Source organism: Spinacia oleracea, chromosome 6, assembly GCF_020520425.1.
Source record: "Spinacia oleracea cultivar Varoflay chromosome 6, BTI_SOV_V1, whole genome shotgun sequence".
Taxonomy (NCBI): Eukaryota; Viridiplantae; Streptophyta; class Magnoliopsida; order Caryophyllales; family Amaranthaceae; genus Spinacia; species Spinacia oleracea.
Window position 1 is genome coordinate 16251737 of NC_079492.1, and position 23371 is coordinate 16275107.

Genomic DNA, 23371 nt, shown 5'->3' on the forward strand with positions numbered 1-23371 from the left:
GTAACTATTTATTAGACATAGTAACTGTATAAATTTATAATAACATTTAAGAAAGATAGTAACTATTTATAACACATAGTTAATGTTTTAAAGTTATATTTACTTTCTAAAAAATATAGTAACTATTTATAACACATAGTTACTGTTTTAAAGTTATATTTACTTTCTAAAAAAGATAGTAACTATTTATAACACATAGTTACTGTTTTAAAGTTTATTTACTTTCTAAAAAAGACAGTAACTATTTATAACATATAGTTACTGTTTTAAAGTTATATTTACTTTCTAAAAAAGATAGTAACTATTATAAACAAAAAGTTCCTGTTTAAAAATCATAATAACTTTCTAAAAAGATAGTAACTATTTTAAAAACATAGTTGCTGTTTTAAACATATAGTAACCTATTAAAAAATATAATTACTCTAAAAAACTACTAGCACTACGAACATACCAGTCACTAATAAAAACACTTAAAAACTTCGTAAAATAAAATAAAAGGTACACTACAAGAATTTGTATCTTTAACGACAACCTAATTACGACGGGTCCAAAATTTCATCGCAAAAGCCTTTTGCGACGGGGCTAACAACCAAACAATGACGAGAATAACCGTCGCAAATGTCTTTTACGACGGGTTTACGACGGATTTACGACGGGATTTCTATTAACGACGGCCCCCTTTTATGACGGGTTCGCGACAGGAAATCCCGTCGTTAATCAACGATTATTGCCCTTTCGCGACGGGATTTCCCGTCGTTAATAGTACAATTTTTTGTAGTGGTAACTATATCTTTGAAACAGTAACTTCATGAAACACTAACCCTAATTTCAACAAAAACCACAAACATTTCAATAATTCAAAATCAAACAAAAAATAAGTTCAAATTACCAGGAATTAGTTCACAAACAGGATTTGGCCGTCTTCCTCGCCTTCGAGGACCTTCAACTGCCACTTCAGCGACGACATTATCGATTTCAGGTTTCTTCGCAGTCGGTTTCTTCGCTGCCGGATTCTTCGGTGCCGCTTTCTTCACCCTTTTTTACGAAAAAGAAGATTGGAATATTAATTTGATGCAAATGGATCAAAATAATCACTGAAATTAAATTTGAAATGGAGAGAGAAATTCAGAGAGAATTTCGAAAGAAGTTTAGAGAGACAAGTTGAGTGAGAAGTTCAAAAGCCGGGAAAAAAGGAAATTAAAAAATATATATATACATATATATATATATATATATATATATATATATGAAAGCACGTGGCAGTTACAGATAATAGCAACACGCAACTTCTCACACACGCAACACACAAAGACTATAATACCCTTACCCTGGTCCATAGCATGGACCGGGTTTATTATAGTGTAAGTTAATCAAATCTCCCACTATTCCTTATTGTCAAAATTATGAAGTCACAATATACTTAATCACCTATTGATTTTATCGGGTTTATTATAGTGTAAGTTAATCAAATCTCCCACTATTCCTTATTGTCAAAATTATGAAGTCACAATATACTTAATCACCTATTGATTTTATTTTCTGTATTTTTGCAAGCCCCATATTGGTAAGTAACTGGTCTCTTTCTTAGTTACGGGTAATTTAGACTATTAATTCGCCGCTTCCGTCGTCATTTTATTTACTCGTCAACTTTTAAGTAGTACCCCATATTATCAAAATAAATTGAAGAAAAATACCACACTATCATTATAATATTTGAGTTCTAAAGATAAATTGTATTACTCATTTTCATTATAAAAAAAAATCGGCAACTTTTGTGTAAGACCGCCTTACCACAAGGACCACTTTGATTGCTTCACTAATTGATTTCATTGCTTAACTAATTTGTTTTAGTGTTTAACTAATTAGTTTCATTGTTTAAGTAATTAGTTTCATTGTTTAATTAATTATTTCCAGTACTAGAGAGTGATGGATAGCTCAGTTGGTTAGAGCTTCCATCCCGATTCCATATGATCCTGGGATCGATTCTCACCCCCGCCTTTGTGGCTCATTTGCACCAAAAAGAAATAAAAAATAAAAAAAATTCCAGTACTAAACTAATTAGTTCTAGTACTTAACTAATTGTTTTCATTGTTTAACTTATAAGAAACCAAGGCGGTCTTTTCCGCCTTATATAAAAGTTTGCAATTTTTTTTAGCAATAATAGATTGAGTACATGTTATACGTATGTAGTACTTCATCCATTTTCTAATAGTTTTAACGTTTTTACTTTCACATTTGTTAACGCACATCTTTGCACCATTATCTTGAATTAAAGATAAATAAAAATTATAAACGTTGACATTGTGAAAATATACATCGTGATGAATATTATTGTGATACAAAACAAATATTAATAAAAGCTTTTATGGTTTTTGACAAATTTGTTATTTTTCTATTAATTATGTTGTAAACTATATTGGACATAAGATAGACACTACAAAATCTAATATGTATATGTGATAGAATATATGTTAGTATTCTTTCCTATATTCTGTAAAGATAGATTTTGTATAATTATGTAAATTAGAGTTCTCGTAGAATTAGGGTTGTACACCTATAAATATTGATTGATGAGAACATCCCAAATCAGGGAGAATTACACAATTATACATCCCAAACCAACCATCTGCACTCTCTGTTGTGTCTCCTTCTACTTGGCACAGTCGTCTTGGTATCCTGGAGCTCCAGTTTTAAGCTTACTTAGGAATAATAATTCTATTTCTTGTAATTCACGACTCGATCATACATCGTGCCCGTCTTGTCATTTGGGGAAACATGTTCGACTTCCTTTTAATAATTCAATGAGTAATACAGTTAGTGCTTTTAATATTATTCACTCGGATTTGTGGACATCTCCTATTTCTAGTCAATCTGGTCACAAAAATTATTTATTACTCCTTGATGATTTTACTCATCTCACGTGGGTCTTTCCGCTAATATTCAAGTTCCAAGAATTTTCTTGCTTTCTCACCTTTCGCAACTACGTGAAAACTCAATTTGAAAAAGAAATAAAAGCTTTTCAATGTGACAACGATCGTGAGTTTTACAATAACCCTTTCCTTAAGCAAGCATCTGATAATGGCACGATATTCCGTTTCTCTTGTCCCCACACTTCTTCCGACCCAAAACGGAAAAGCAGAAAGATTGATTTGAACCACAAACAATATAATCCGTACCATTCTTATTCATGCAAATTTACCTCCTTCTTTTTAGGTTCATGGGTTAGATTTGGCCGTTTACCTCCTTAACATTCTACCCACAAGCACTCTCAAAACTAAAACACCTATGGAAGTTTTATTTCGTAAGATTCTATCATATAACAACATTCGGGTCTCTGGTTGTCTGTGTTACCCCAACCTCACTGAAGGAAATAATGCCCTTGGTCCAAGTATGCATTCTATGTTAAGTCTAATAAATGCGGTTCAGTATTAATTAACAAGTTAATAATTCAGTGAGATCAAGTGAGCTGAATGCCTAGCTAGAGGCCGCTTCAGTTCAAGTGGAATTAATGATATTAATCCACAGCTTACTCTTGACTGAACCCGTAGGGTCACACAAATAGTACGTAAACGGATCAAGTATTTAATGGCATTAAATACTCTATCTATGGATATTCGGAACCGACGGATCTTGGTTTCAGTGGGAGCTGAGATCGTCACAGGCAAGAAATGAATACTCCGGAAACGATGATATTACCGGAAACGGAAATATGGATCGTATCGGAAATATAAATATTATCCAAGTCGTAGATGTTGCCGGAAACGGAAACATGGTACGTATCGGAAAATATTATCGGAAATGGAAATATTACCAGAATCGGAAATATTGCCGGAAACGGAAATATTGTCAGAATCGGAAATATTACCGGAATCGGAAAATAATTCCGGAAATGGAAATATTAAATATTTGTTCGAAACGGAAATTAATTCCGGAATCGGAAATGTTAAATATTGTTCGTATCGGAAATAAATTCCGGAATCGGAAATTTAATCGAAAGCGTATCGTACGAATTAGCATCGGACAAGGCCTGCCGGACGAGGCCCAGCACGAAGCCAGGCCATCGCCCAGCAAGCCAAGCGCGCCGCACAAACAGCCACGCCAGGCCCAGCGCAAGGCCAGGCCCAGCAAGCCGTGGCAGCGCGCGCAGCGCGCGCGGGAGCTGCGTGGGCTTGCAGCTCGCGCAGGCCTCGCTGCGTGGGCTGCTGCTCGTGCGCACGCATGGGCGGCCCATCGTGGCTGCCGTGTGTGCGTGTGTAAGTGTTTGTGTTCGTGCACGTTTCCTAAAACGTGCAGAGTTCGGTTAATGATTAAATTCCTAATTCTATTTGATAAATTAATTAAATTAGAGTTCTTGTAGGATTCTAGGTTTAATCAATTTGTATCTGAATAGGATTCCAATTCCCTTTCCATACCCCTATAAATATGTGTCTTGGGTTCACAATTTATAACGAGTTTCAAAGTATTCAAAGTGAGTTTTTGAGAGAAAAATTCAGCCACACATCTTGCTCAAAAGTGCCGAAAATTCTAGTACCTTAAGGGCGATTCTAGTTGGTCAATCTTAAGGCGGATCCGGACGTGCTGTGGACTATCTACGGAGGGACGACACTTGGAGTCCTAAAGACTTGTTCTAGTTCGGTTCGGGCGCAGCTAGGGAGGGCACGCAACAAAGAGTATGCATCTAAATTATGCTATATGATTATGTGTAAATAATATGTAATCCTGGGTTAATGGTTGTTTCCGCATGATTTATGTAATATCATATGTATCATAACCTAACAGTGGTATCACGAGCCCCTTATTATTTTCATAATCTAAATTGCTTGAACATGGTTAAATATTACAAATTTGCAAGAATTAAAAGGGGTGATTAATTTTCGTAATTGTTAATTAATTGCAAATTGCGTTTATTTAATTATACGTACGCAGTTTTTCGGCAGTTTATTCGTTACTCATCCAAATCGAGTGATTTTGGTGTCAATTCCGCATGTAAAAGGCATTCTAAAATTTTGACAAAAATAGTAATTTTCTGCCGAACCCAGAATTCTCAAATTCGAAGCCTAACTATGACTTTTCGAAGGTTTTAGTTTTTCGAATGCAAAATTTCGTAAATTTAAGATGTTAAATTAAATATTTGCGATTCTTGTTGATAAATCTTGAATTTTTGATTGACCTACTGTATATGTTTAACAAGTTTGAATGCCTAACCTTGTTAATTATGCAATCTAATTTGTAATTATGATTAATTTGTTGAAAATTAGAATAATTTAGAATTAATTTGATTTTCATAATTAATTATAATTTAATTAGAAACCTATGATTAAAAACCACCATAAAAATTGTAAATTTATGATAAATTTTAAATTTTTATGACCTAGACTTGAATCCATAACAATCGGAAATCAATTGAATAATAAATTTTCGATTTTTCGCCCTAAAAATTATGAAATTAATAATATTTATTAATTTGTCATTAATTTTATAAATTTTAAATTTTTTATGCAATTCGTTCATATAACTTGCACGCACAAAGCAATGGACGCTTCGTGTTACCCTTAAGGGGTGTTGTATAGTGCGGGCATGCGACGACGAGCAAGGGAGCTCGTCGCCCGTGCGGCACGAATGCAATGAGCAAGGTATGGTGCACGTGCACAAGGCAGCAGCCCTGCCTTGTGTCGTGGGTCACGAGCAATGGACGAATGGGCATGGGCGAAGGGCGAGCCAAGGCAGTCGCGTGTGGGCAGCAAGCGAGCTGCGCCACAACGCGCACTGCCTCGCGCAAGAGCGCGCAGCCTCGCGCGCGGCGAGCGTAAGCTCGCGTGCCACGAGCGCTGCGCCCAGCGTTGCTCGCGCGCACAGCGAGCGATGTCGCGCGCCCAGCTAGCGATGTCGCGCGCCCAGCGAGCGATGGCTCGCACGCACAGCGAGCGATGTCGCGCGCCCAGCGAGCGATGTCGCGCGCACTGCGCGCGATGGCTCGCGTGCGACGAGCGCTGGCGCGCGCGCAGCGTGCGATGGCTTGCGATGGAAATGCAGCAGCTATGCGACGAGCGCATGGGCTGCGCGCACATGGCCAGCGATGGCTGTGTGCGAGCGGCCCATGGGCGTGCAATGCGTAGGGTGTTTGCGTTACGATTAGATCGTTTTGAATGTTTAATTTGAAAATTTCAGTTCACGTAATTTTAATTAATTTTAAAATTAATAATTTAAATTATTTTCTTGGATTTTAATTTTGAATATTGTAATTATAATAAATGTTATTTATTCTAATTATTTTACTAAAATTAAAATCATGAATTAATTTAAATAACGACTGAAATTAAATTAAACTTTTTGGATTCAATTATAAATTTATATGAGCTTTAAATTTTAATTAAATTTGTATGTTTCCGGTTAGACTAGAAATACATTTTTATGTTTAAAATTAGTAAAGCATATGAATTTATTGGTTTAAGTGGGAGCGTTTTTTTAGTCATAAACTCTTGATTAGGTCTACAAATCCTTAAGGTTAAAACAACTTGATTAGAATTAATAAGGACTGAATAATTGGTAGATTATTGGTGCCCTTGATTAATTGCTGCAAATGTTTACGTGATGCATAATGTGTTTTACTAACCAGCTATGTGGGCCATTCATGATAATGAATGGGTGAATGGTATATATTGTATATGTACTGTTTTGCAGGTTATGAAGTGACTAGTATGGCCCAAATAGGATAGAAAATATGGTCTGCGTACCATTAATTTGAATGTAATTGGTCTGAAGTACCAAAGTTATTTTTCAATTCAAATATGGTCTGCGTACCATCAAATAGTTGTAATTAGTTATAGCTTATCCTATTTGAAGAAAATGGTGCCTCCCACGGAGATTTTCAAGACGGACTTTGAAGTTAAAGCTTCAAGATGAAGTCGGGCCATACTAGATCACAAATATCTTATGCATGTTTTAAGTTATTTATTGCTTTTAAATATGTCTTAAAATGCATGAGATCAAAAGCTTGATTATGTTGCATGATTAAGGATTTTAGTTCACTTAAAATCTAACCAACATAGTAAGAGCTTTAAGTTCCAAACTTAAAAATTGAGTTAAAAGGTGCCATGCCAAAATATACACTTGCTTGGATATCCTTTACATCAATCTAGTAATAGTTTTCGCTCAGCGAGGTGTTACTTATTGGTCCTAAAGGGGCAAGGTACACAAATAATTGTGAGTACATGTTAGTTTTGGTGAAACTCAACGATATAAGTAAGGAGTCCTTTTATGTCGTGGCAAATTCGATAGGTTTACCTAATAAGTTCTTAGACGTACCTATCAACCAAGAATAGTTTCTAGACTATTAGCAAAAGGCTTTTGCTTACCTAAGATGTTCTAGGATTAAGTCGACAAACTGTGCTTAGTTCTTCAATGATTTTAGGATCTTGGAATCATTTTATTCACACCTGCCGGAACACATAACTTGAATAAAATGCTTAATAAACATTGAATTATGCATGCATGCTAGAATTTAAGTTTATTAAGAGAAACTGTGAATGGTTATTTATTTGTTTATTCTTTTCAATTGTAGTTTTAATATGGCAAACAACAATCAAAACATCATCATGGGTTCTGAGCTTATGGTCAAGCTAAACCTGACAAATTTTCTTGAATGGGAAGCTAAGCTAGTTGAAATAGTCAAACTCAATGGACTTGAGTATGTACTGTCACATCCCATGCCAAGCTACTATGCCAGAGACATGACCCCTGAGAGATTTTACGCCTGGGATGCGGATCTCAAAAAGGTTATGAGTCTCATGCTGAACAATATCCCTGATGATTGGGCTAAAAGGTTTGTAGCCTATGAACCTTTTACGCTCATCAAGAATCTGAGGGATATCTGTCGTGGAAGTACGGAGGACAGGGACCTGAACGTCCATGAGTTGATTGAATCAATGTCTGGTCTAAAGGTTAGTTCTCCCAACAGGTGTTATAGGATGGAGGTCCAAGAAACACATGTTCAGCTCCTTCGCACTAAACAGAGGGTAGGCGTCCCACTGAGGTTCCATGTGGATCTTATGTGTTCATATTTTGATCGCCTAAATCTACTAGGAACACCAATAAGCGAAAGGATGGCAGTCTCTGTCTTGCTCAATTCACTACACAGTGGGTTTGGTCGCTTCAAGCAACTATACCTAAGTGAACCAAGAGAAGAAACAGTTTCAGAATTTATTCACCTTGTCAGAAAGGCTGAAGTAGTACTGGACTGTGAAGCCAAAGATTTACTCAAGGCTAGAAAGAGACCATTCAAGAAAGGTGGAAAGTCCAAAGGCAATGCTAAATCAAAGCAGGACAAGTCCACATCAAGCTGTCTTTATTGTGATGGAATAGGCCATTACAAAAGAGAATGTCCAAAGCTAAAGGAAGATCAGAAGAACGGAACAGTCGTTCCATCTTCAGGTATTTTCGTTATAGACTGTATACTTGCTAATTCAACTTCTTGGGTATTAGATACAGTTTGTGGCTCACACTTATGTTCCAATCCACAGGGACTAAGAAGAAGTAGAAAGTTAAGCAAGGGTGAAGTCGACCTACGAGTGGGAAATGGAGCACGGATTGCTGCATTAGCTGTAGGAACTTACTATTTGTCGTTGCCCTCCGGGCTAGTTTTGGAACTGGAAGAATGTTTCCATGTTCCAAGTCTTACTAAAAACATCATTTCAGTTTCTTGCTTAGAAGCAAAGGGATTTTCCTTTTTAATAAAAGACAATAGTTGTTCGTTTTATTTTAAAGAGATGTTTTATGGATCTGCTAGATTAGTCAATGGACTTTATTTATTAGATCACGACAAACAAGTATATAACATAAATACCAAAAAGGCCAAAAAGAATGATTCAGATCTCACCTATCTGTGGCATTGTCGATTAGGCCATATAAACTTGAAACGCTTAGAAAGACTTCAAAAGGAAGGAATTCTAGAACCATTTGACTTAGAGGATTATGGTAAATGCGAATCATGTTTACTTGGCAAAATGACAAAGCAACCTTTCTCTAAAGTTGGAGAAAGAGCAAATGAACTATTGGGTTTAATCCATACAGATGTATGTGGACCAATGAGTACAAATGCTAGAGGTGGTTTCAGCTACTTTATCACTTTCACTGATGACTTCAGTAGGTATGGTTATGTCTACCTAATGAAGCATAAGTCTGAATCCTTTGACAAATTCAAGGAATTTCAGAGTGAAGTAGAGAATCAATTAGGCAAGAAGATTAAAGCACCGCGGTCTGATAGAGGCGGTGAATATCTGAGCTATGAATTTGATGACCATCTGAAAGAATGTGGAATTCTATCAGAATTGACTCCTCCTGGAACACCACAATGGAACGGTGTGTCGGAACGGAGGAACAGAACCTTGCTAGACATGGTCAGGTCAATGATGGGTCAGGCCGAACTTCCATTAGAATTTTGGGGACATGCACTAAATACAGCTGCACTCACTTTAAATAAAGCTTCGTCTAAAGCTGTCGAAAAGACTCCATACGAATTATGGTTTGGAAAGCCTCCAAATGTGTCTTTTCTTAAGATTTGGGGATGTGAAGTATACGTCAAACGATTAATTTCAGACAAACTTCATCCAAAATCTGACAAATGTATCCTTGTGGGCTATCCAAAGGAAACAAAGGGGTATTACTTCTACAATACATCTGAGAACAAAGTGTTTGTTGCTCGAGATGGTGTCTTTTTGGAGAAAGATCACATTTCCAAAATGACAAGTGGGAGAAAAGTAGACCTCGAAGAAATTCGAGTCGAACAACAAACTCTAGAGAATGCTCAAGATGACATTCAGGATGAAACTCAGAGATCTTTAGAAGAATCTGGTGAGAATCATGGTCAATCTAGAAATGTTACCCCGCGTAGATCGCAAAGATATAGATCTCAACCGGAAAGGTACTTAGGTATTTTGACGAACGAGAGCTATGACGTTCTATTACTTGAAAGTGATGAACCTGCGACTTACAAACAAGCTATGACGAGCCCTAGCTCCAAGCAGTGGCAAGAAGCCATGCAATCTGAATTAGACTCCATGTCTGAAAACCAAGTATGAGATTTGGTCGATTTGCCAGATGGCTACCAAGCCATTGGAAGCAAATGGGTTTTCAAACTGAAAAAGGACAAGGATGGGAAACTTGAAGTTTTCAAAGCTAGATTGGTTGCAAAAGGTTACAGGCAAGTCCACGGTGTGGATTAAGATGAAACCTTTTCACCAGTTGCAATGCTAAAGTCTATTCGAATAATGTTAGCAATCGCTGCATATTACGATTACGAAATATGGCAGATGGATGTCAAAACTGCTTTCTTAAACGGCGTTTTAACAGAAACTGTGTTTATGACACAGCCTGAAGGTTTTGAGGATCCAAAGAATACTAAAAAGGTATGCAAGCTAAAGAAGTCAATCTACGGATTGAAGCAGGCATCCAGGAGCTGGAATATACGTTTTGATGAAGCAGTCAGTGACTTTGGTTTCATCAAGAACGCAGACGAATCTTGTGTATACAAGAAGGTCAGTGGGAGCAAAATTGCTTTCCTAGTATTATATGTCGACGACATATTGCTTATCGGAAATGACATTCCTATGTTGAACTCTGTCAAGATTTGGCTTGGGAAATGTTTTTCGATGAAGGATCTAGGAGAAGCACAGTACATATTGGGCATTAAGATTTACAGAGATAGATCTAAAAGGATGATTGGACTTAGTCAAAGCACTTATATCAATAAGGTGCTTGATAGGTTCAAGATGGCGGACTCCAAGCGAGGCTACCTACCCATGTCTCATGGAATGACTCTAAGCAAGACTCAGTGCCCAAAAACACTTGATGAGCGTAGACGAATGAATGGGATTCCATATGCATCATTGATTGGTTCAATAATGTATGCTATGATATGTACACGCCCGGATGTTGCGTACGCACTCAGTGCTACGAGAAGATACCAGTCAGACCCAGGAGAGGCGCATTGGACTGCTGCCAAGAATATTCTGAAGTACCTGAAAAGGCACAAAGATGACTTCCTGGTCTATGGTGGAGATGATGAATTAATTGTTAAAGGCTATACGGACGCAAGTTTCCAAACCGACAAAGATGATTTCAGATCACAGTCTGGGTTTGTCTTCTGCCTCAACGGAGGAGCAGTAAGCTGGAAAAGTGCTAAGCAAAGCACCATTGCGGATTCTACAACTGAAGCGGAGTACATTGCTGCACATGAAGCAGCAAAGGAAGCTATATGGCTAAGGAAGTTCATAGGTGAACTTGGTGTAGTCCCCTCCATTAAAGGACCAATAGCCCTGTATTGTGATAATAACGGAGCTATTGCACAGGCAAAAGAGCCTAGACACCACCAGAGAGTCAAGCATGTACTTCGTAGATTTCACCTTCTACGAGAGTTCGTTGAAAGAAAAGAAGTCGAGATAAGCAAAATTGGAACTGATGACAACATATCAGATCCATTAACTAAACCTCTGCCGCAAGCGAAGCACAACTCGCACACTGCAGCTATGGGAATCAAGCATATTGGAGAATGGCTTTGATGTCTCTGTTTAATGTTTTAAAGTTTTAGAGTTTAAATCTTTGTAAAACATTATTGGTTAATCATTCACAATAAATGAAAGGAATTCATTTTTCCATTTAATTTGTGGTTTATTAAATGATGAGTCCCTTCAATTTGACGATATATTCAAGATAGACTGTCAGGACCAGTCCTGTGACTAAGAAATGTCTATCAAGTGAACTTGAATGTCAAAGGTTGAAAATGGTCCCTAATCGGAGTTTTCTATAAAATTGGACGCATAGAAAACGTTAGACGATTAGAATGCAAGATGACTAGTAGTTCTGTTTCTTGAACTATGTGGACATGGCAATGTCATAATCATTTGCATAGATACTTACTTTGGGAAGACTAGTATCGGACAAGACCTATGAAACTTTACTGTAAGAGATGAAAGTCTGTCATAAGTAAATTTCATTAAATTATTAGACACTAAATCCTCAATACCTGAGAGATTTGAGATTACTTGTTTGAGAACTGGTTGCTTTGACGTTGACCAACCGTCGCACCGTAAAAGGAGGCTATAAAGGCAACGCTCAGGTAATCACCAATCAAACGAAGTCTAATCTCAAGATCGCAAGATTGGGATTGTTCTCCCATAAATCGGGATGAGATGCTTAAAAGTTGTACAAGGCCACTCGGAGAGCTAGAAACTGTGAAATGCATGGCCGTGCTCGGATGAATCATAGGCTATGATTATCTGTTTATTTGATCAGTTGAACTCTGAAACCGAGGAACACCTCTGGACATAATAAGGATGACAACTCTTACCTTATGTTCAAGAGCAAGCATCGAGCGACAAAGGAATTAGGAAATGCACACTTGTCCCTAAGGACAAGTGGGAGACTGAAGGAAATAATGCCCTTGGTCCAAGTATGCATTCTATGTTAAGTCTAATAAATGCGGTTCAGTATTAATTAACAAGTTAATAATTCAGTGAGATCAAGTGAGCTGAATGCCTAGCTAGAGGCCGCTTCAGTTCAAGTGGAATTAATGATATTAATCCACAGCTTACTCTTGACTGAACCCGTAGGGTCACACAAATAGTACGTAAACGGATCAAGTATTTAATGGCATTAAATACTCTATCTATGGATATTCGGAGCCGACGGATCTTGGTTTCAGTGGGAGCTGAGATCGTCACAGGCAAGAAATGAATACTCCGGAAACGATGATATTACCGGAAACGGAAATATGGATCGTATCGGAAATATAAATATTATCCAAGTCGTAGATGTTGCCGGAAACGGAAACATGGTACGTATCGGAAAATATTATCGGAAATGGAAATATTACCAGAATCGGAAATATTGCCGGAAACGGAAATATTGTCAGAATCGGAAATATTACCGGAATCGGAAAATAATTCCCGAAACGGAAATATTAAATATTTGTTCGAAACGGAAATTAATTCTGGAATCGGAAATGTTAAATATTGTTCGTATCGGAAATAAATTCCGGAATCGGAAATTTAATCGGAAGCGTATCGTACGAATTAGCATCGGACAAGGCCTGCCGGACGAGGCCCAGCACGAAGCCAGGCCATCGCCCAGCAAGCCAAGCGCGCCGCACAAACAGCCACGCCAGGCCCAGCGCAAGGCCAGGCCCAGCAGGCCGTGGCAGCGCGCAGCGCGCGCGGGAGCTGCGTGGGCTTGCAGCTCGCTCAGGCCTCGCTGCGTGGGCTGCTGCTCGTGCGCACGCATGGGCGGCCCATCGTGGCTGCCGTGTGTGCGTGTGTAAGTGTTTGTGTTCGTGCACGTTTCCTAAAACGTGCAGAGTTCGGTTAATGATTAAATTCCTAATTCTATTTGATAAATTAATTAAATTAGAGTTCTTGTAGGATTCTAGGTTTAATCAATTTGTATCTGAATAGGATTCCAATTCCCTTTCCATACCCCTATAAATATGTGTCTTGGGTTCACAATTTATAACGAGTTTCAAAGTATTCAAAGTGAGTTTTTGAGAGAAAAATTCAGCCACACATCTTGCTCAAAAGTGCCGAAAATTCTAGTACCTTAAGGGCGATTCTAGTTGGTCAATCTTAAGGCGGATCCGGACGTGCTGTGGACTATCTACGGAGGGACGACACTTGGAGTCCTAAAGACTTGTTCTGGTTCGGTTCGGGCGCAGCTAGGGAGGGCACGCAACAAAGAGTATGCATCTAAATTATGCTATATGATTATGTGTAAATAATATGTAATCCTGGGTTAATGGTTGTTTCCGCATGATTTATGTAATATCATATGTATCATAACCTAACACTCACCTCTACCTCTAAACACAAACTTGCACCTAGATCCACACCATGTGTATTTTTGGGATTTCCAACGAGTCACCGGGGGTACAAGTGCTATGACCTTTCCACAAATAAAATAATTCTCTCACGCCATGTTACATTTGTGAACATGAATTCCCATTCAAAAAATTGGCTTTCTTTAAAGAAACCCAATTCAATTTACTTACGGACCCTGGACCATCCCCTCTTATCTCTCATACGCTAGCTCAGTCCACAGTAGTACGACCCATCCCAACTTAGGCCCAACCGGACCTTACTCACACCCAGTCACCTAGTTGATAGTTCAACCCGCCACAACACTGTGGACCTCATGCTTCCCCCACGGTCCAGCTGCACTCCTCCCTGCAACCCACTCCTGGAAGCCCAACAACTCCTCCAAGACATCCCACTGGCCCACTGAGTCAAACAATCCCCATTCAGTTTTCACTCCCACCCAATACTCCAATCTCACACATAACTCCCATGCCTTCTCCAATTCATCCCACCCAGCGCATGGGGACTCGAGCGAGCCATGGGATCTTTAAACCCAAACAGATCTTTAATCTCTCCACCACGATCCATAATTCGCCATCTATCTCCCAATTACCCAAGAAACCCAAACTAACCATGCTAGACCCTAACTTGAATGCGGCCATGAATGAGGAATATAATGCAATTATGTTACAACATACTTAGGATCTTGTCCCAAGACCGCCCGCAGGGATCAATATTATTAGTTGCATGTGGTTGTATCGTCATAAGTACAGGGACAATAAAGTATTTGAAAGACAGAAGGCACGGCTTGTGGTAAATGGTAACTCTCAACAAGTGGGCATAGATTATGATGAAACCTTTACCCCGGTCATGAAACCGGCCACCATTGGCATTGTTTTGAGTATTGCTATGGGTAAGCGTTGTCCTATTCATCAACTAGATGTGAAGAATGTCTTTCTTCATGGGGATTTCAAGAAACCGTTTACATGCATCAACAACCAGGGTTTGTAAACCGAGCAACACCATCTCATGTTTACAGACTACGCAAAGCTCTTTATGGCCTTAAACAAGCTCCGAGAGCTTGGTACCAGCGTTTTGCAAACTATATTCTTGACCTCGGGTTTGTTTGTGCAAAAAAGTAACACTTCCTTATTTATTTATCGTCATGGAAACAATACGGCTTATTTGTTGCTCTATGTAGATGATATTTTTCTAACTGCTTCTTCTGAGAGTTTGAAAACACAGCTTATCGACCATCTCAAGTCTGAGTTATCCATGACTGAATTGGGATAGTTAAGCTATTTTTTGGGGATTTCGGTCACTCGTACTAACAACATTATGTTCCTTTGTCAACAGAAATATGCCGAGGAGATAATTCATCGGGAAAAAATGGATAACTACAATCCCATGCCCACTCCTGTTGACGCTAAATCCAAACTAAGTGCCACTGTTGGTGATCATGTTCTTGATCCTTCACTATATCGGAGCCTTGCAGGTGCCTTACAGTACTTCACTTTCACTCGCCCTAATATTGCATATGTCATGCAACAATGCTGTCTATTCATGCACGCACCGCAAGAACCGCACTTCAATCCTCTCAAACACATCCTCTGTTATGTTAAAGGCACTCTCGATCTTGGATTACATCTATATCCATCTGCACCTACCAGGTTAATTACTTATACGAACGCTTATTAGGGCGGTTGTCCAGACACACGTTGTTCTACTTCTGGGTACTGTGTTTTTCTAGGTGATAATCTTATATCCTGGTCCTCTAAACGGCAGGCTACACTCTCCAGTTCGAGTGTAGAGGCATAATATAGGGGTGTTACGAACGTTGTTGCCGAAACATGTTGGCTCCACAATCTCCTTGTTGAGCTGCATTGTCCTCTCCGTAAGGCCACACTAGTATACTGTGATGATATTTCTGCGGTTTATTTGTCTGTCAATTCGGTTTAGCATCAACGGACTGATAGGCTAAATTGCACTCCTATCAAAGATAAATCTAAGTTCACCAACTAAAAATATAGCAAGGGGAGTAGGGATCGTATCCACAGGGAAACAAGGTTATTTCTACTATCAATCGACGGGTCTAGACTATTGGTAACAAGGAATTAAGTTGGGTTGAGTAATTGAACTACAACAATAATTAAACAGTGGAAAAATCAATAATAAAAGGCCTAGGGTATAGGTTCACCAAGAAACGATAATCCGGGATGATAAACAATCACTAATGGTCAATAAAGCAATTAATCATACTAGCATGCTCTCTCGAATCGATACCAATCATAGACTTGGAATTAACAGGCTCTCGCTGTAATCCCCCGTAATTTTACACATTTTATTTATATAATTTAACATATATTTAATTATATTTAAATAAGAATTTACAGATTTTAGAAATAAATATATATATTTAACGTATATTTATTTTATTACTTTTATAATATTTTTAACGATTTACGAAATCAAAATAATTTTAGAATTTTAAGTTGAAAAGAAATCAAATTACGAAAACTAATTGAATTTAGGAAATGATCCTATTCGGTTTTGAATCAAATCCTAAAACTAAATCCTAATGCTAGCCCAATTGGATAAAGCCCAAATAATAAGACCCAAACTCCTCCCTTCTCAACCTCTATTCCACGTGAAAACAAACAAAACTCAAAACCCTCCTCCTTCACGTGAATTGCGTTCTCATACTCTCCTCCTTCACTTCGACGTTGCTTCCCTTATTGTTGTTGTTCACGGCCGCCGCCACCACCCACGACGACCACCCTCACCGTTGTCCCTCCGCCGTCCGGTAACTCTCTTTCCTCATCTCCTCCTTCTCTTCCCTTTTTGTTTCGTAGTTTCTTTTGTTTCTCTCATAATTGGTCATTTCCGTTGTTGCGACAGCCACCACCACCTGGTCGGCTCTCACCGCCGCCGTCCGTCGCCCAAACCTGTTGTCGTCGCGTCCCAGTCAGGCTAGCGCCCTTCTCTTCTTCCCCCTTGTTGGTTCTATTCTTGCTTGCTGCACAAGTCCACCGCGACCACCACTGCCGCGCAACCGACGACCACCACAGCCCTCGCCGCCGCTTTCCCCTCCGGCCGGCGTTCTCTCTCTGCCTCACTTTTTGGTTTACTCCTAACCCTAAGCTAATTTAATGTTTTAATTATGTTTAATTAATTTAATTTATGTTTTCTTGAATTAAATTTTATAGTTTTATGATTTAATTATGAATTTCAGATTATATGTTTTGCATAATCAAATTATTAATTTTCAGATTATGTAATTGAATTGGAATTAGAATTTTAATTATTTAAAGCATGAAATTTTAAGGTTTTAATGGCTTTAATAGTTTTGAAATCATGATAGGATGATTATAAATTATTAAAGTTATTGTTTCTATGATTTCAAAGTTTTGGGAGTAGTTTGAAAGTAGTTATATTGCTGAAAATTTAAAGTACGATGTTTGCAAAGAGTTTTCAACGAATTTCAATCACTAATTCAAGAATTGTTATGCTAGGAAATCAAATATTCAAGTTTTGTTATTGGAGAAAAGTTCTAAATATGCTTAGGATGCATTTAGAATGCGTTATTATGGTTATCAATGATTAGAAATTGATTGGGATTATTTGTTGGTTGTTTTAGGCGGAGAATTCTCTTTAGGCGACTTTTGAAAGTGTTAAAGTGGCCTATTAGTTTGTTTACACAAGGTACGTACATACCTGTGTGCTTGGAATGTGTGTTATCTGTTGAAACCAAGTTGAAATATGTTGATGAACTTGATTATGTTGGAATTTCATGTTTAATGTTGTTGGATGGACATTTTGAACATATATATTTTGTTATGAGGATTATAACATGTTAGTAGATGATTGTGAAGGAAATAATGCCCTTGGTCCAAGTATGCATTCAATGTTAAGTCTAATAAATGCGGTTCAGTATTAATTAACAAGTTAATAATTCAGTGAGATCAAGTGAGCTGAATGCCTAGCTAGAGGCCGCTTCAGTTCAAGTGGAATTAATGATATTAATCCACAGCTTACTCTTGACTGAACCCGCAGGGTCACACAAATAGTACGTAAATGGATCAAGTATTTAATGGCATTAAATACTCCATCTATGGATATTCGGAATCGACGGATCTTGGTTTCAGTGGGAGATGAGATCGTCACAAGCAAGAAATGAATACTCCGGAAACGATGATATTGCCGGAAACGGAAATATGGATCGTATCGGAAATATAAATATTATCCAAGTCGTAGATGTTGCCGGAAACGGAAACATGGTACGTATCGGAAAATATTATCGGAAATGGAAATATTGTCGGGATCGGAAATATTGCCGGAAACGGAAATATTGTCAGAATCGGAAATATTATCGGAATCGGAAATTAATTCCGGAAACGGAAATATTAAATATTTGATCGAAACGGAAATTAATTCGGGAATCGGAAATATTAAATATTGTTCGTATCGGAAATGAATTCCGGAATCGGGAATTTAATCGGAAGCGTATCGTACGAATTAGTATCGGACGAGGCCCGCTAGACGAAGGCCCAGCACGAAGCCAGGCCATCGCCCAGCGAGCCACACGCACCATCGCACGCCAAGCCTCGACCAGGCCCAGCGCAAGGCCAGGGGGCGCGCGCGCGAGAGCACAACAGCAATGGGTTGAGCGCTGTGCGCCTAGCGTGGGCCGCAAGGCTTGCGCGGGTGTACGGTGGTCGTGCAATGCTCGTGCGGGAATCCTAAAGCAATCGGGACTCGAAATATGATTAAATCCTAAAACTATTAGATAATGATTATTTAATAGAGTCCTAGCAGGATTCTAATTAAACTAATTAATATCCTAATAGGATTATAATTCCTTTTCCACACCTCTATAAATAAGTGCCTAGGGTCATAATTTAAAGAGACGATTGAAGTATTCAAAGGGTAAGTTTTTGAAAGAAAAATCAGCCATACACTTGCACGAAGTTCCTAGTAACCTTAAGGGCGATTCTAGTTGGTCTAACTTGAGGCGTATCCGGACGTGCTGTGGACTATCTACGGAGGGACGACATTTGGAGTCCTAAAGACTTGTTCTTGTTCGGTTCGCGCGCAGCTATGGAGGGCACGCTACAAAGTGTATGCTCCTAAATTATGCTAAATGATTATGTGTAAATAATATGTTTCCTGGTATTAAGGTTTTTCCGCATGATTTATGTTTTGTCATGTATCATAACCTAACAGTGGTATCAGAGCCTCTTATTATTTTCATAATCTAAATTGCATAAACATGGTTAAATATTACAAATTTGCAAGGAATTAAAAGGGTGATTAATTTTCGTAATTGTTAATTAATTGCAAATTGCGTTTATTTAATTATATGTACGCAGTTTTTCGGCAGTTTCTTAGTTACTCATCCAAATCGAGTGATTTTTGTGTCAATTCCGCATGTAAAAGGCATTCTAAATTTTTGACAAAAAGAGTATTTTTCGGCCAAATCTAGAATTCCCAAATTCGAAGCCTAACTATGACTTTTCGGAGGTTTTAGTTTTTTGAACGCAAAATTTTGTAAATTTAAGATGTTAAATTAAATATTTGCGATTCTTGTTGATAAATCTTGAATTTTTGATTGACCTGCTGTATATGTTTAACAAGTTTGAATGTCTAGCCTTGTTAATTATGCAATCTAATTTGTAATTATGATTAATTTGTTGAAAATTGGAATAATTTAGAATTAATTTGATTTTCATAATTAATTAATAATTTAATTAGATACCTATGATTAAAAACCACCATAAAAATTGTAAATTTGTGTTAAATTTTAAATTTTTATGACCTAGACTTGAATCCATGTTAATCGGAAATCAATTAATTAATAAATTTTCGATTTTTCGCCCTAAAATTATGAAATTAGTATGATTTATTAATTTGTCATTAATTTTGAAAATAAAATTTTTAATTTTATGCGATTTGCTCATATAACTTGCACGCACAAAGCAATGGACGCTACGTGTTACCCTTAAGCGGTGTTGTATAGTGCGAGCCCATGCGGTACGAATGCAGCGAGCAAGGCCATGGTGCACGAGCACAAGGCAGCAACCCTGCCTTGTGTCGTGTGCTATGTGCGATGGGCGAGTGGGCAAGGGCGAGAGCAAGGCAGCGAGAAGTCGCGTGCAACGCGCACTGCCTCGCGCATCGTGCGAAGCCTCGCGCGCAGCGGGCCTAAGCTCGCGTGCGACGAGCGCTACGCCCAGCGACGAATGCTCGTGCGCAGCGAGCGTTTGGTCGGAAGCTACGAGCACTGCCACGAGCAGCGAGCGCGAGCTCGCGTGCGTCGAGGGCAGGCGCGCGCAGCGAGCCAGAGGCCAACAAACCTCGAGGCGCCTTGCGATGGTGAGCAGCAGCAGATGCGACACAGCACATAGGTTGCGCGCACATGGCCAGCAATGGCTGCGTGCGTGTGGCCTATGGCTGTGCGTTGCGTGGTGATGTTGCGTACCTTATGTTACGATTAGATCATTTTAAAATTTTAATTTGAAATTTTCAGTTTATGTATTTTTAATTAATTTTAAAATTAATAATTTAAATTATTTTCTTGGATTTTAATTTTGAATATTATAATTATAATAAATTTCATTTATTCTAATTATTTTACTAAAATTAAAATCATGAATTAATTTAAATACGACTGAAAATAAATTAAATAAGCGGATTCAATTATAAATTTATATGAGCTTTTAATTTTAATTAAATTTGTATGTTTCCGGTTAGACTAGAAATACATTTTTATGTTTAAAATTAGTAAAGCATATGAATTTATTGGTTTTAGTGGAAGCATTTTTAGTCATAAACTCTTGATTAGGTCTACAAATCCCTTAAGGTTAAACAACTTGATTAGAATTAATAAGGACTGAATAATTGGTAGATTATTGGTGCCCTTGATTAATTGCTGCAAATATTTATGTGATGCATAACGTGTTTTACTAACCAGCTATGTGGGCCATTCATGATAATGAATGGGTGAATGGTATATATTGTATATGTACTGTTTTGCAGGTTATGAAGTGACTAGTATGGCCCAAATGGTCTGCGTACCATTAATTTGAATGTAATTGGTCTAAAGTACCAAAATTGTTTTTCAATTCAAATATGGTCTGCGTACCATCAAATAGTTGTAATTAGTTTAATTATAGCTTATCCTATTTGAAGAAAATGGTGCCTCCCACGGAGATTTTCAAGACGGACTTTGAAGTTATGCTAGGAAATCAAATATTCAAGTTTTATTATTGGAGAAAAGTTCTAAATATGCTTAGGATGCATTTAGAATGCGTTATTATGGTTGTCAATGATTAGAAATTGATTGGGATTATTTGTTGGTTGTTTTAGGCGAAGAATTCTCTTTAGGCGACTTTTGAAAGTGTTAAAGTGGCCTATTAGTTTGTTTACACAAGGTACGTACATACCTGTGTGCTTGGAATGTGTGTTATCTGTTGAAACCAAGTTGAGATATGTTGATGAACTTGATTATGTTGGAATTTCATGTTTAATATTGTTGGATGGACATGTTGAACATATATATTTTGTTATGAGGATTATAACATGTTAGTAGATGATTGATGCAAACATGTTGGATTGGGAACACTAGATTATTTTATATATATTGATTCAGATGGATTGATCGTTGTTCCCTTTTAGCTTTTCACTACTTTATGAGGGCCGAGGACCTTGTTTAGTAAGTTGAAACCTTATACCCATATAGAGGGGTTGATCAGTATCAAAGGAAAGGTTGGATTTAATTGGAATGAGTCTTGTTTGATGCCTTTGTGATCACTTACTTAATTCCAAGATAAAAACAGTTGTGAATAAATGTGGATTGTATGCCTTATGTGATTGTTGAGTCATAACAGGGTTTCAATTTGTAAATCATGTAAAGTGAAATTGAGTAGCAATAGCTTTAGACTGTGCACGTCTAAAGTGACGGACAAACAGGAGTTTGGGTTTATGGTGGTAGCCCATGGCCTTTATCTCGGACCGGATTGATCACCGTGTCCTATTTTTATTCAAATGTTCCTCGATATCGCAGGTCTCTGAGGTTACGGAGTCGCGCCCGTACCTCGTCTTCCTTAGTGAAGACTGCCGGACGGACAACTCGATCCATTGTCTATTTCAACTAAAATAATATTATTGCTAAAAGTCTATCCTAGTCTAGTCTGGTCAAGTATGGTCGTCAAACTATCATGTTTTGTCTGCCCTTGTTTATGTTCATTAGTATCATGTTCGGATTATTATTGTTTTAGTATGTAGTACTCAGCTTTGCTGATTACGTGCTTTGTTTGTGTGTGTTGATGATGACTATGCCTTATTGATCCTGTGATGACCCATCTTTGGTGAGCAGTCTCTAAGGATCAATAAGCGTTGCCCATCTACAGGTTTGAAGATGATGCATCATGGGATCGGGATTAGAGAGCTTGTAGTTATATTTGTTTTATTAAGTGATTTGGTTTGTTAACTTGGATTTGAAATTTGTCGTACTATTCGTATTTCCTTATTTCCGTCAATTAGTTTTGGACTCAATATGTAATTGATTATTTATGAACCTAAAAGTTAGTTTTATGTTTTCCGCTGCAAAATTCTGAATAAGCCGTTACGTTTTCACACGGGCGATAATACTTTGATAATTCTCTATAGTTATAATTATAAAAGGGTTCTTTTAGAAAAGGGAATTGTCGGGGTGTTACACTCGCAATTTATTAACTCCAATTCTACCTATTGACACTAGCCTAAACATCAAATTGCATCTCTCAAATTTTAACTTGATATTGCTAGACTAATACAATTAAACCTACGCAAATCTAATCGCATAGTATATGAAATCAATCAATGGGAAATTAACCAACAATACCAACAATTAACAATAACCAGTCACCCCTTCATATTATTTCATGGATTCCCAAAATCCTAGATTAAAACTACTCACGCATAATTGAAGTAAACAATGCAAACATATTAATCGAAAACATAATCAATCTAGAATAATAAGATAGGGAATGAATTAATACCGAAATTATGAGCGACGAATTGAAAGAAAGCTTCGAAATTAGATTGAAAGATTAAAAGTAAAACAAGGGTTTGAGAGAATAAAACTAAGTGCTAATAAAACTAAGTGCTAGAAAAGTAAGGTGTTTACAAATAACTTGGGGCTTAGTATTTATATTCTTGCCCAAGAAATCAAATAAAAACGGAACCATTAAAGAGAAAATGCGCATCCGGGTTGTTTTCGCCCGATCAGGCAAAGGGCCCGCTCGATCGAGCGATCGGCTCATCAAACTGCACGATCCCCTATCTCCTTTGTTATTCGTCAAAATTAGACGAGTGACCCCTCGTTGGGAAGCTCTTGAAGTATAGAATTCAACCCAATTAGAATAACTTTATTTGAATTTTTAGAACTTGAGTTATGATTAAAATGGTGGACTATAGTCATTTTTCTACTTCTTTGGGTAACCGAATGAAAGGTTCATTGTTCGGGGATCAGGTTCAAGGGTACGAAAATG